This window comes from Pezoporus wallicus, unplaced genomic scaffold (genome assembly GCF_028554395.1).
Source record: "Pezoporus wallicus isolate ANWC-B61680 ecotype Strahan unplaced genomic scaffold, APGP_CSIRO_Pwel_v1 contig_3817, whole genome shotgun sequence".
In the NCBI taxonomy this organism is placed as follows: domain Eukaryota; kingdom Metazoa; phylum Chordata; class Aves; order Psittaciformes; family Psittacidae; genus Pezoporus; species Pezoporus wallicus.
In genome coordinates this window covers 2,944,070-2,954,811 of record NW_026635157.1, presented here as the reverse complement: position 1 = coordinate 2,954,811, position 10,742 = coordinate 2,944,070, and positions in this window count along the sequence as shown.

Here is a 10,742-nt window from a genome sequence, read left to right as displayed (position 1 = left end):
TGCAGTTGCTGGAGGGATGGTGTAATATTTCCAGAGCAACCATGCATCCTGCATTACACCTTTTGCTGGGCAGGGGAGGTAGGAGCTGCCTTAAAAGTTTTATCAAGTCTCTTAAAGATTTATGATGCTTCCATGCCTTCTATATTGCCCGCTTGACCAGTTGCTCATGGTGGAGAGCAAAACAAGGAGGCTGAAACACACGCTCTCTGGTTAACATATTTTGAAGGGCTGGGGTCTGGAGATTCAGTATAAAAAGTGTGAGGAGAAATGGCTGGATCTTACTTGGATTTTTATCAATGTGCTTTTTACTTCTCCCAGAAATGCTTCACTGAGGGATGTCCATTTAAAGTAAAGTGTGAAGAAGAGCACTTTTGAGGGCCAAGACTCCTTGTCTCTCCAGGGTGAAAAAATCTCCAGTTTTCTAAGCCGGAGTCCAGAGGTTTCTTTATTCTGCAAGTCAAGAGTTTTGCAAAATATGAGCCTGTGAGGCTCAAAAGATGGGCTTTTCACTCCATTACAGAATGAAAACAAGTTTGAAAGCTTATGAACTGGAATTGCTAGTCTCCAGATAGCAGTACATGATGAACATTTCCCTTGCAAAAAGCCCCAGATAAATACTCCAGAATATTGCAATAGCAATCCCAAGTAGAGCTGTAAAACCAATGTACAGTGGATGTGTTGGAGCAGAATGGTGACAAACTGTAGTAGTTTAAGGGAAGCATCTGTGCGTGTGGCAGTGTGGAGTACAGATCCAGTCAGTGTGTCACATGCAAGGTACCTCCTTGTTGGAGCCACGTCTGTGTAAAGCAATAGAAAAGAGCTGAGCTTGTTGAAGCATGGGATGTAAGAACATCTGCCCTTCAAAATGACAGTAATGCATCAGGTAAATGGAGGTGAGCTTGAACCACATGCTGCATCTGACATAATTAAAGGTGATGGAAAAGTACTGCTGTTGTAATGGGAAGATATGGTTTACTATATCTATCACAAAGAATGCCTTTGTAAGAAGAATGGAGCTGGAAATAAAGATGCACCAGATTTGTACCAGCAACAGAATTTCCTAGTACATTATTCTACATCTTACCTCAGACACTTGGTTGCATCTGCTGCAAAATGACTGCTTATGTCTGGACAAGTTTGAAATGTTAAGCTATACTTTTATGGGCTATGTCAGGTTATATCTTGTTGCAAGGGGTAAATCATGCACAATGGCTTAGCCCTCCAACTTCTGTTCTTAGATGAAATCTTTGGATAACTGTCAGGTTAGTAAGAGGAGTGACAGGCAAACCTTAGATCAGTTCAGGAAACAAGGGTCATGATGTTAGACCCTCACCCTGTTCTCATACAATAACCTTCATCCCCAGACCCTGTAAGAAAATGGGGTAAATAAAACAAGGCCTCTGTCAAAATCTGAAATTGAATATGCAAAATAACAACAATAAAACAGGACTGACACAAGTAACAGAGTTTCACAAGGAGAATGTGAAGCATGAAAAAAAAGTTAAGAAAAATCAGGCCAGGCAAATGACTGCACAGATTGCAATTTAGATAGAATAAATGCTCTAAGACCAGCAAGAAACCTATTTAAATATTCAAGCTGAGAAAGAACCAACGCATGCACCAGAGTTTTAGTTGCCTCAGTCATTAAGCAAGCACAGATTTTATAGATGTTCAATAAAGGGAATTGTCAGGTCTTCACAACACAGTTAATATGAGAATGAAATGACAAATCAGAGTTAAAGGTTACACCCAAATGCTGTGCTGCGGTAGGAGAAATTTTATGTGGTGATCTTACTTCAGGAAAAAGGAAGAAAAATTAATAAATGGGAAGTAGGCAAGTTAAGAGGCAGAGCCTGTACAAATCTTATGTCTTATGTGTGTTGTTAGAAATAAAAGATTAGCAAACATCCCCTGTGAGGTGTCAGTGAAGCAATGCAAGACAGGGGGGAAAGGATCCTTGGAAGGTTAGAGGGGCAGCACCAGCTGACCGAAGGTTTTATTGTCAAATGTGGCAGATCTATTGGGAACACATAGAGATCCCCAGCTCTGAGCTGGAATGCTTGGCCTGGTGCCATGACTGATGTGCTATGGAACAAGCAAAACTTGACACCTTTCTGTGCAGGAGGAAAGGACTTGATAGTACCCAGGCAAAGCCTGCAGTGAATCATCTCTGCTGTTGACAGGTTTTGTATCCTTCTCCAGCTAAAACTGCCAAAGATGGCTTGCTGAGTGGTCTCCCTCAGACCGCAGATGCAGGAAGCCTGTGATGTCCGTTATACTTCCTTGGGAATTACTGGGTCCCTCCTGCTGGAGGGCCAATGCCATGAAGAGCTTAGTCAATAGCATGAGTAGCTCATTGCTGCAAACACAGGGGTTCTTGGCTGAAGCCTGCTAGTGGGAGAGCAGAAGTCTTGCATGAAGAGTTGGCTCTGTGCTGTGGAGAGGGAGCAGCCAATCAGCAGGGCTTGGATGTTGAGATCTCTAGGGTGGCAGATCTGGGAATTCATGAATGAGAAGAACAGTCTTCACTGATGCTTTCACTTTTATTGCATTCAAGGAAAATGGGCCTTGGGTGAAATTTTTCTTTCCTTTTGGGGGGTGTAAGTAAACAAGATTATTTTAAGATTATGCCAGGAGTACAATTAACTTACACTGATTTCTTATGCTAATAGAAACAACTCTGCAAGGCTTTGAAACTTTGGCTAATCATTCAGCCAAAATTGCTACTCTGTTTTAATAATAAAGACATCTATTGATGATTTTGTTCTGGATTCACTAATCCAATCACAAATGCCTTTTCTCTGTAGTTTCTTTGTACTCATATTTCTTACTCTTTTTTTTTTAATATAAAAATAATTGGAAAAGCCTCAGTAAATAGATTATAGAAACAGAGAGGAGTTCCATTACCATGCAAGTTCTTCCCCTTTCAGCATTTGCATGACGATCATTTAATAGCAAAATACAATTAGGGCATCTAGGGAAAAGTGTATGGCTTTGTGTTACATGATATTGCCTTCATTTGCCAATTCTGTGAGTGCACAAATGGGCCCACAAAGCTGATTTCACTTGAATGTCCAGATTGGACACTGGTGCAGATGTTCTATCAGGACCTTTTGTGTATAGAAATGCATGTGTTAGAACTGTTCCAGGCTCTTTTTCTCCTCAAAAAGGAGAGATGAACTAAGGTCGGCTGTTTTTTTGTTTGTTTTTTTTTCCTAGTAATTTTACAGACAGGATTATTTGTAATCCAGTTTTCTGGAAAGAAATAGTTCATGCTCAGCAGTTTAAAAGTTCTCTGCTTATTTCCTATCTAAAACTGCTGTGATGCTTTCTGCACAGAGGCCTCTGCTTTCACCTCTCCCAGTGGTTTGGGCACTGCCTTTTCCTGTTGAGGTCTTCTGGGTTCCACCTGCTGTAGCCATGTGGATACCTTCAGTATCGGAAATCATTTTAGCTCTGTAGAAGGAGAGAGCTCTCTTGGAAAGACAAAGGCCTGACCAGAAGAGTGTGTAGGTCCAACTCCTAGTGTTCAGACAAAGAGGACATCTGCCAGGCAATTAAGGATGTGGTAGTAATGTTCTGGAAATAACAGAAATGGGCCATTTCTGCTATGACTGACCCACCTCATTCTCTCCTTCTGCTTCCCTTCCAAACCATCATCTATACATCTACTATATTCCCGCTACACACAAGCTGCATCTCTGTGTTCCCACCACCTCCACCCTCCCTTCCAGACCACAGGTGCAAAATACTGCTTTTGAATTTATAGAGTGCAAGGCACACTGAGATCTTCTTGTCTTTTCCAAAAAAGGGACAGACCAGCTGTGCTGTGGATGTAGAAAAGTGAATATTGCTACATCCTTGTCACATCCAACAGGAAAATGCAGACACAGGGAACTGTAGGGCTGTCATTTTCCCTTTGTTTATTTCTGGTTTGTTTTTTAGTTTTGGTTTTGGTTTGTTTTTTTTTTCCTACACTGCTGAAACCCTTTTTCAGGATGATACTATTTTGCAAGAATTTAGTCCCATAAGCTGTATTTCTCAACTGGACAAATTTCTGCTATATTCATGTGGTAAGATTATTTATAAGAACTGTAACAAGTAATATTCATTTCTCAGATTATAGCTGCAGCCGCCACACAATGGAGAGTGTTGGGGTGGGAAAAATAATTCAGTGAGAAGGCTCAAGAGCTTATCTGTCATATTTACAGGGAGCAACTTAGTGAGGAGGTTTCTGGGAAGCTGAAGTTGACATTTTTGTGTGTAGATGATATGGAGTGGTGGTGGCAGTGGCAAGAATGAAGTAAGACACAAGAGACAAAAGCTTAGCTTTTTCACTTTGCTTTTGTGATAGTATTTTAACAGTATTAGTTAATTAGTATTGTTAAATTCTTTCTTAGCAACAAAATTACGGTTTTGTGGAAAGTACTTTCATATAGGCAATATTCTAGTCATACGTGTACTGGGCTGACAAAGAACATGTATTCCTTTTTCTATTTTCAGTAGGGGAAGGTGAGCCCTGCTTTAACTGTGGAAGTGTGATTTTCAACTTCCTGCAAAGCCATCTCACATTCTCCAGTATTGTTTAAAGGTGAATGTACTTGGTGAAACAAAAGTATGTTGCTTGCCCCCTGCTGTTCTGAAAAGCAGCCCTGGCCTGTGCTCTTGTCTTTAGGGACCAGAGCCTCCTTGTGATTCTGCGTCTGTCCTTCTCTGCAATGCAGTAGCCCATTGCCTCTCAATCTTTGCGCTTGGGTCTCAGGGATGCCCTGCTGTGCTTTCTGCTCCCATGCGGCAGAGAGCAGAGGCAGGGGTGCAGTGGGGGCACTGGCTGGGTCAGAGGTTTCCCCTTTTCCCTGCTGAGCTCCCAGGGTAGTGAGTAACTTCCCACACACTTGTGTGCAAAGAAAGCAGCAAGGTGAGCTGGGGGACTGCAGTGGTGATTCCCTGCTCTGCCACATTCCCAGGCTTCCCAGCTTCAGATTGCTGCAGGTCACTGGGCAGGGCAGGCAACTGATGATCCTTTCTCCTCAGACAACATGTACAGAGGTCGATGCTTATTATTTTCTGCCTATAGCTGCTACTGATAATAAGAAAAGGAAAAGGAGAGTCATAATAACTTCTTGTTGCTTTCACTTGCTCTCTGTTTTTTAGGGTACGTGCATGTGTGCACCCGTTTCATCAATTAAATAACAACCAATTCAAGTACATTTACAGTCTGTCTTTGAAATGTCAGCCCCATATTGTATTTACCAGTTAAACATGAGCCGATTAACAGGTTGCATTGTTCTCTTGGGTTAACTCTACCATATTGTCATTAGGTGGGTAAGCCTTTGTGAATCCAAGTCTTCCTTCTGTGAAAGAAAAAGAAAGTGCACGCTCAAAATGTAGGGCAATTTCTACAAAGCAGAATCAGCTGAGAGGAAAAAAAGAAAAGAGAGTCTTCTTCTTCCCACTTTTTTATTTCAGTTGTTGTTTAATTGTTTCTTCGACCCAGTGGTTTAGTGATTTCACATCTATTTAATTAACAGAGAAATGGATAGGGTGCACTGAAAAACAAGAAAGGAAGATCAGATAGACAAATGGTCTCTGTAAGTTCACAGTTCTTAAAACAGATGTTCACCTCCACTGGCCATGGTATATCATTATGTCCAGGAACCCTGAAGAGAAAGCAAAATCCTTCATTAGTTGTAGGAAAAATAGAGCAGGCTTACAGGACTGAACAGATACACCAGGCTATTCCATCAGATCCCAGACCACTGCTGTTGTGTTACTTACAGGTCAAGAAGTGTGTGTGTCTGGGGAAGAGTGAGGCAAAGATAAACATTTCACATGTCTGTGGAATAAGATTACGATGATGTGATGAAGAGCTGGTGTCTGCAGAAGAAGCTGCCAAATGGGTGGCTGGCTGGGACAATTCCTCCCTTACTTATTTGGTGCAATGGCTAAGTGCCAATTATCTCTTGGACCTCTTGCTTGCTTTTTGGACAGGGTCAGCTTATTCTTGGAGTGGGACTGCCTGTTCCCTGACTGGGGTCTGTTCCCTATGGCTGCCTAAGCATCCTGATTCAAGGGTTAGGTAGTGTGTACAGTGGAAAAGCATTTTGCCCCTTGCTTTTTTTTCCTCTATTCTTACTATACGTTGCAGATATAAATAGATAAAACGTCAATGCAGGTCTAATCAGTTTTCATCTCTCCTAACTGGAAAAACCAATAATTATGGGAATTTATCCTGTGCTGCAAAGATATACAAAAACACAGGAGAAGTTTGCCTGTGCAGTCAAATCTGCATGCACAGGTGTAGTGCAGATGCATGCACAAACCCACCCATGAAGACTGGCCACTGTTTAACTCTCTGGGCCCTGCATCTGGTTTCCCACCTGTGGGGCAAGAAATACTATGTTCTGCTGGATAAGCAGTTGTGATGGCAACCATGAAAAAGCCCCTTAGAAAATGTGGCCTGAACAGTTTGATTACTGGTGCCCCAGATTTAGGTCTTGTGATTATGCTTTATCGCTTTTAACGTCTCCACTTACTTTTAATCACAGTTGAGCATTTCCAATCTGGCTGCCATTTCTGACTTCAAGTGTATTAAAGGAGTATTCAGATTCCCCGATAATAAAAGTGTGAGGATTTGCTAGGCAGGAGGCACTAGAGGGACCCTCTGCTTCCTCTCTGGCTCCCACCCCTCATCCTTGCATCAGAGCCCTGGTAGAAGAAAAGAGATGTTGAAATCAATATGAGAATAAATTGCCACGTGGTCCTTATTGTGGAGGCAAAGTTCCTACAGAAAATCCTTGTAATCAGAAAAGAGGGAAGATGAGATTAAACTGATTAAACTGAGAAAGTCAAAAAAGGACAAGTTGAAAGATTAGCTTGAGGACGACTGAAAAGCATAATCCTCCATGCATGTTAAGTAGAACAGTCCCTCTCTGTTATCAGCCCCTTCATCTGGTGACCTTCTGTTGCATTAGCACAGAGCTACTTGATCCAAGGCAAATAGTGAAAATTGAAAAGCCAGAATGCCAGTGATTATAACAGGTATCAATATTACTGCAGTGATGGTTTGTTATCATTAGGGAGCTCCATCAGAGCTCATTCTGGAAGCAAAAGGAACAGAAAATAACACGGCATTACACTTGTGGCAGGGAATAGAAGATAAGACGGTGGGTTACGATGGAAAAACCTTTTTCATCTGCTTCCACCTCTAAAATTACACCAGCAGAACAGGAAAAGAGATGGGGAAAACAGCACAGGAAGATTGTGCTTCTGTCTCAGGGAGCAATTGAGCTTCAGTGGGTCACACACAGCCAGCACATTACACTTTTCTCCTGGAGTGAGACAAAACAAAAGGCCTGTGTCAGTTTTACTGGTTCAACGATTTTGTTTACTTCTCACCCCCAATATTAAGGCAAATCTCCTCCCCTGCAGCCCCAGCAGCAGCAACAAGGCTGGCTTGTCTGCAGCCCAGCAGCAGCCTTACAGTTCCATGTTGCAGGGCTGCATGTCCATGCTTGGCACAGTGCTGCTCTGGGGCAGCGTCTCCTCCCTTCTGCTTCAGAGATGTAGAAAGGTCTAGAAATAAAAAGCAAATATGCTCTAACCAAGGGTTGTTGAGTCCAGTTATATCATATAACCCATCTTAACTAATAAAATAAGATTCCTTCTGATTAGACTCACAGTTTTTGCTTTTGAAATGTGCTTATCACCGCACTGGCATGAAAAGATTTTTTTAGAGAGTGGTTTTATTGCCTTTTTTAAAGCTGGCAGAGACCAAAAAAACCCCAGAAATACAGAGTAGCACAGGTTTGTGACTGTGTACTTCACCAGTAGCTATTGAGTGATGCTTCATATTTGTACCTGTTTTGTCCTTTTCTCTGTTCTCCCCCTCAAACCTGTCCTTTTTTTTCCCCACTAGTGCCCAAAAATAGACTAGAGTCAGGCACTCCTTTCTTTGTCAAAAACCTGGAAGTCTACGGTGGTATTCATCTCTGTTGTAATGTGAAAGGAGAAGCATGACTCTTGAGTCATTTAAATGTTTTGACTGAATCCTAGATTTGTCACTGAGCTGCTGTTTCATTTTGTTCAACCCACTGCAACTCAGTGCTTCTGTTTTGCCTGCTGCCTTTTGTTGGTATCTCTCATTTAAGCAGCACGTTCTGTGGAGGTCAGAATCATTTCTTACTGGGCACTTGGCAAGGGCTTACAGGAATGTGACACCCGTTGGAAAGTGATAAAAATACCGTGGTCAACCCCCATTAACAGACTAAGAAAAAAAAAAGTATTTTAAAATCATTTTTCTTAATTTTTAAAACCACAAAATGCCATTTCACATTGAAAGAGCACAAAGCATTAGTGTGACAGCATCAGGCTGAAATGTTTTATAAAATCTGGGGGAAAAAAGGCTCTGCTACTAGTGAAATTCAATCCAACCCCAGAATCCAGAGAACAGATGCATTTCTGGCAAGCCTCTTTACTATTCGTTTGAAAGATTTAATCACATGTAGTACTAATGTCAGTAAGAGGAACTGATTGCTATAGTCTTACCGTGCCTTTCTTTACCAGAGAAGAATACTGCAACACTTCTGCTCACAAGAAGGCTTTTCACCTTCTGTCAGTAGATTGGATCAAACCTAATCTAGGCAAAAAGAAGTACTGTTGCCCTGGGAGAGCTCCTATTTCTACCATACCTGAATTTGTCCTCAGTTGCTTAAGTCTCAGTGAAAAGAGTTTTTCAGTTCAGGAGGTAAAGGGATTCATTTTATCTCATTCCCAGAAATGTCTACCTGATTGAGAAAGAGTCCCTTCAGGGGTAATGCTCATAAGCAGGCAGAGGCTGAGGGGCTGAAAAATGACCCATTTTGAAGTTTATCTAATTAGCTACAAATGTATAAGTTGGGTGTTTTGCTAGATAGATTAGCGTAATTATCTTAGCACACCTATTCATGGTAGGAATGTCAGAAAATGAGATAACAGAGAGACCCAGTAAAAAAAAATCACAGTGGTTCAGCCTGTTGACTGCCCTGACACAAGAGTAATTGTGCTGTAGAGGAAAGAGAGAAGGCTGGAAAAAACCAAGGTGAGAAGAGCTGCTCCAAAGACAAAATATTGACAGCTGACCGACAAGTAAACTGAGATCCACCTTGGCCCAAGCTCCTAACACAAAAGTGCTACAGAAAAACCATCCATGTGCATGCAATGACTGCATAAAGGCATTATCCTTCTTCATACATCAGCAATTAGATCTGAGGTATTTGTTGTAAGCTCTATATCTTTGGTTTTGCCTCCATCACTGAGCTGTTTTTAGAATGAGTTAAAGAATTTTTCTTCATCTCAAAAGTGTTTTTTCTGATGGAGAATGGATTACTATTGTGTTGTGTGGTTACAGCTTTTTATGATCCATTGATAAATTAGATCCCACATATCTCCTGACATCAGTTACAAACTCCCCTGAAAGACTGTAGACAGCTATGAAAGAGCTTTTCCTAAGAAGAACTTCCAGTGAAAAAAGTAAAGAAAAGAAAACAAAGAATGAAGAAAATGGAAGAAAGAGAAGATAAAAATAGGAGCTAATATGGGACAGTTTATTTATTCCTAATCTTGTTTTTGTAAGGGGTTCTGTCTAGGTACGCATCAGCTATGAAATTTATCAAGAGATTGGAGAAAAGAACAGCATTGCCAAGTAAACCTGAGAACAATCAATGATCCCCCCTCAATCATTTCTTTCTGCACAATGAGTGCTCCAGTTATGCAGCTTGTTCCACACACAGAAATAATATTGCAGAACTGGGGTTCATGACCAAACTTCCTTAGTGTCCGTGCATCACACAAAATCCAGTGGAAGCTAAACTTATCCTGTTGAATGCCATCTTTGCTCCTAACTCAGACTGTCTCCATGCCCCATTCTATAGGATTAGCTTGAGTTTCCAGCTAATGGCATTTCTAAGTGTATCAAGTGTGCAATGTTAATTTCCCCAGCATCTCATTGACTTTTTAGTCAATATTGCGGTGATCCTTTCAGAACAACTCTCCTCTTCGAAGTATTGCAAATGAGTTTAATCACTGGAATGACCTAGTTTCCAGCAGGGATTTGCACCATTGGTAACACTGCAGTTACCAGGTGACCAGCACCCCGAATGCCTGTTGATTCACCAGGGCTTTGAGTCATGTCTGCAGATTTTAACCCCAAGATTAAAACACCCTTGAGGGTATTCAAAACTGAATTTTAATTTTTTTTTAACTTTTTTTATTTTTTCCTAAATAGCTCATTTTTGAGTTGGAAAAGCCTGTTCCACAGAAATCTAAACTTTTCATGTGAAAAATGCCAATTATTACCTTTTTTTTTAAGATCTAAGCACTAGATAGTGATCTTACTGGGACAAACTGCTTTACTGGTTTGTGAAATTTATCTTAATTCAATGTATCATTTATAGTACAGCAAGTCACCTTTATTATTACAGCTTCCTCTTATGTTTCCATAATATAAAATTGAAGGATCAAAATCAGGACACAATCATAGAATCATAGAATAGTTAGGGTTGGAAAGGACCTTAAGATCATCGAGTTCCAACCCCTCTGCCATGGGCAGGGACACCTCACACTAAACCATGCTACCCAAGGCTTATTTAACCTGGCCTTGAACACCACCAGGGATGGAGCATTCACAACCTCCCTGGGCAACCCATTCCAGTGCCTCACCAACCTAACAGGAAAGAACTTCCTCCTTATATCCAATCTAAACT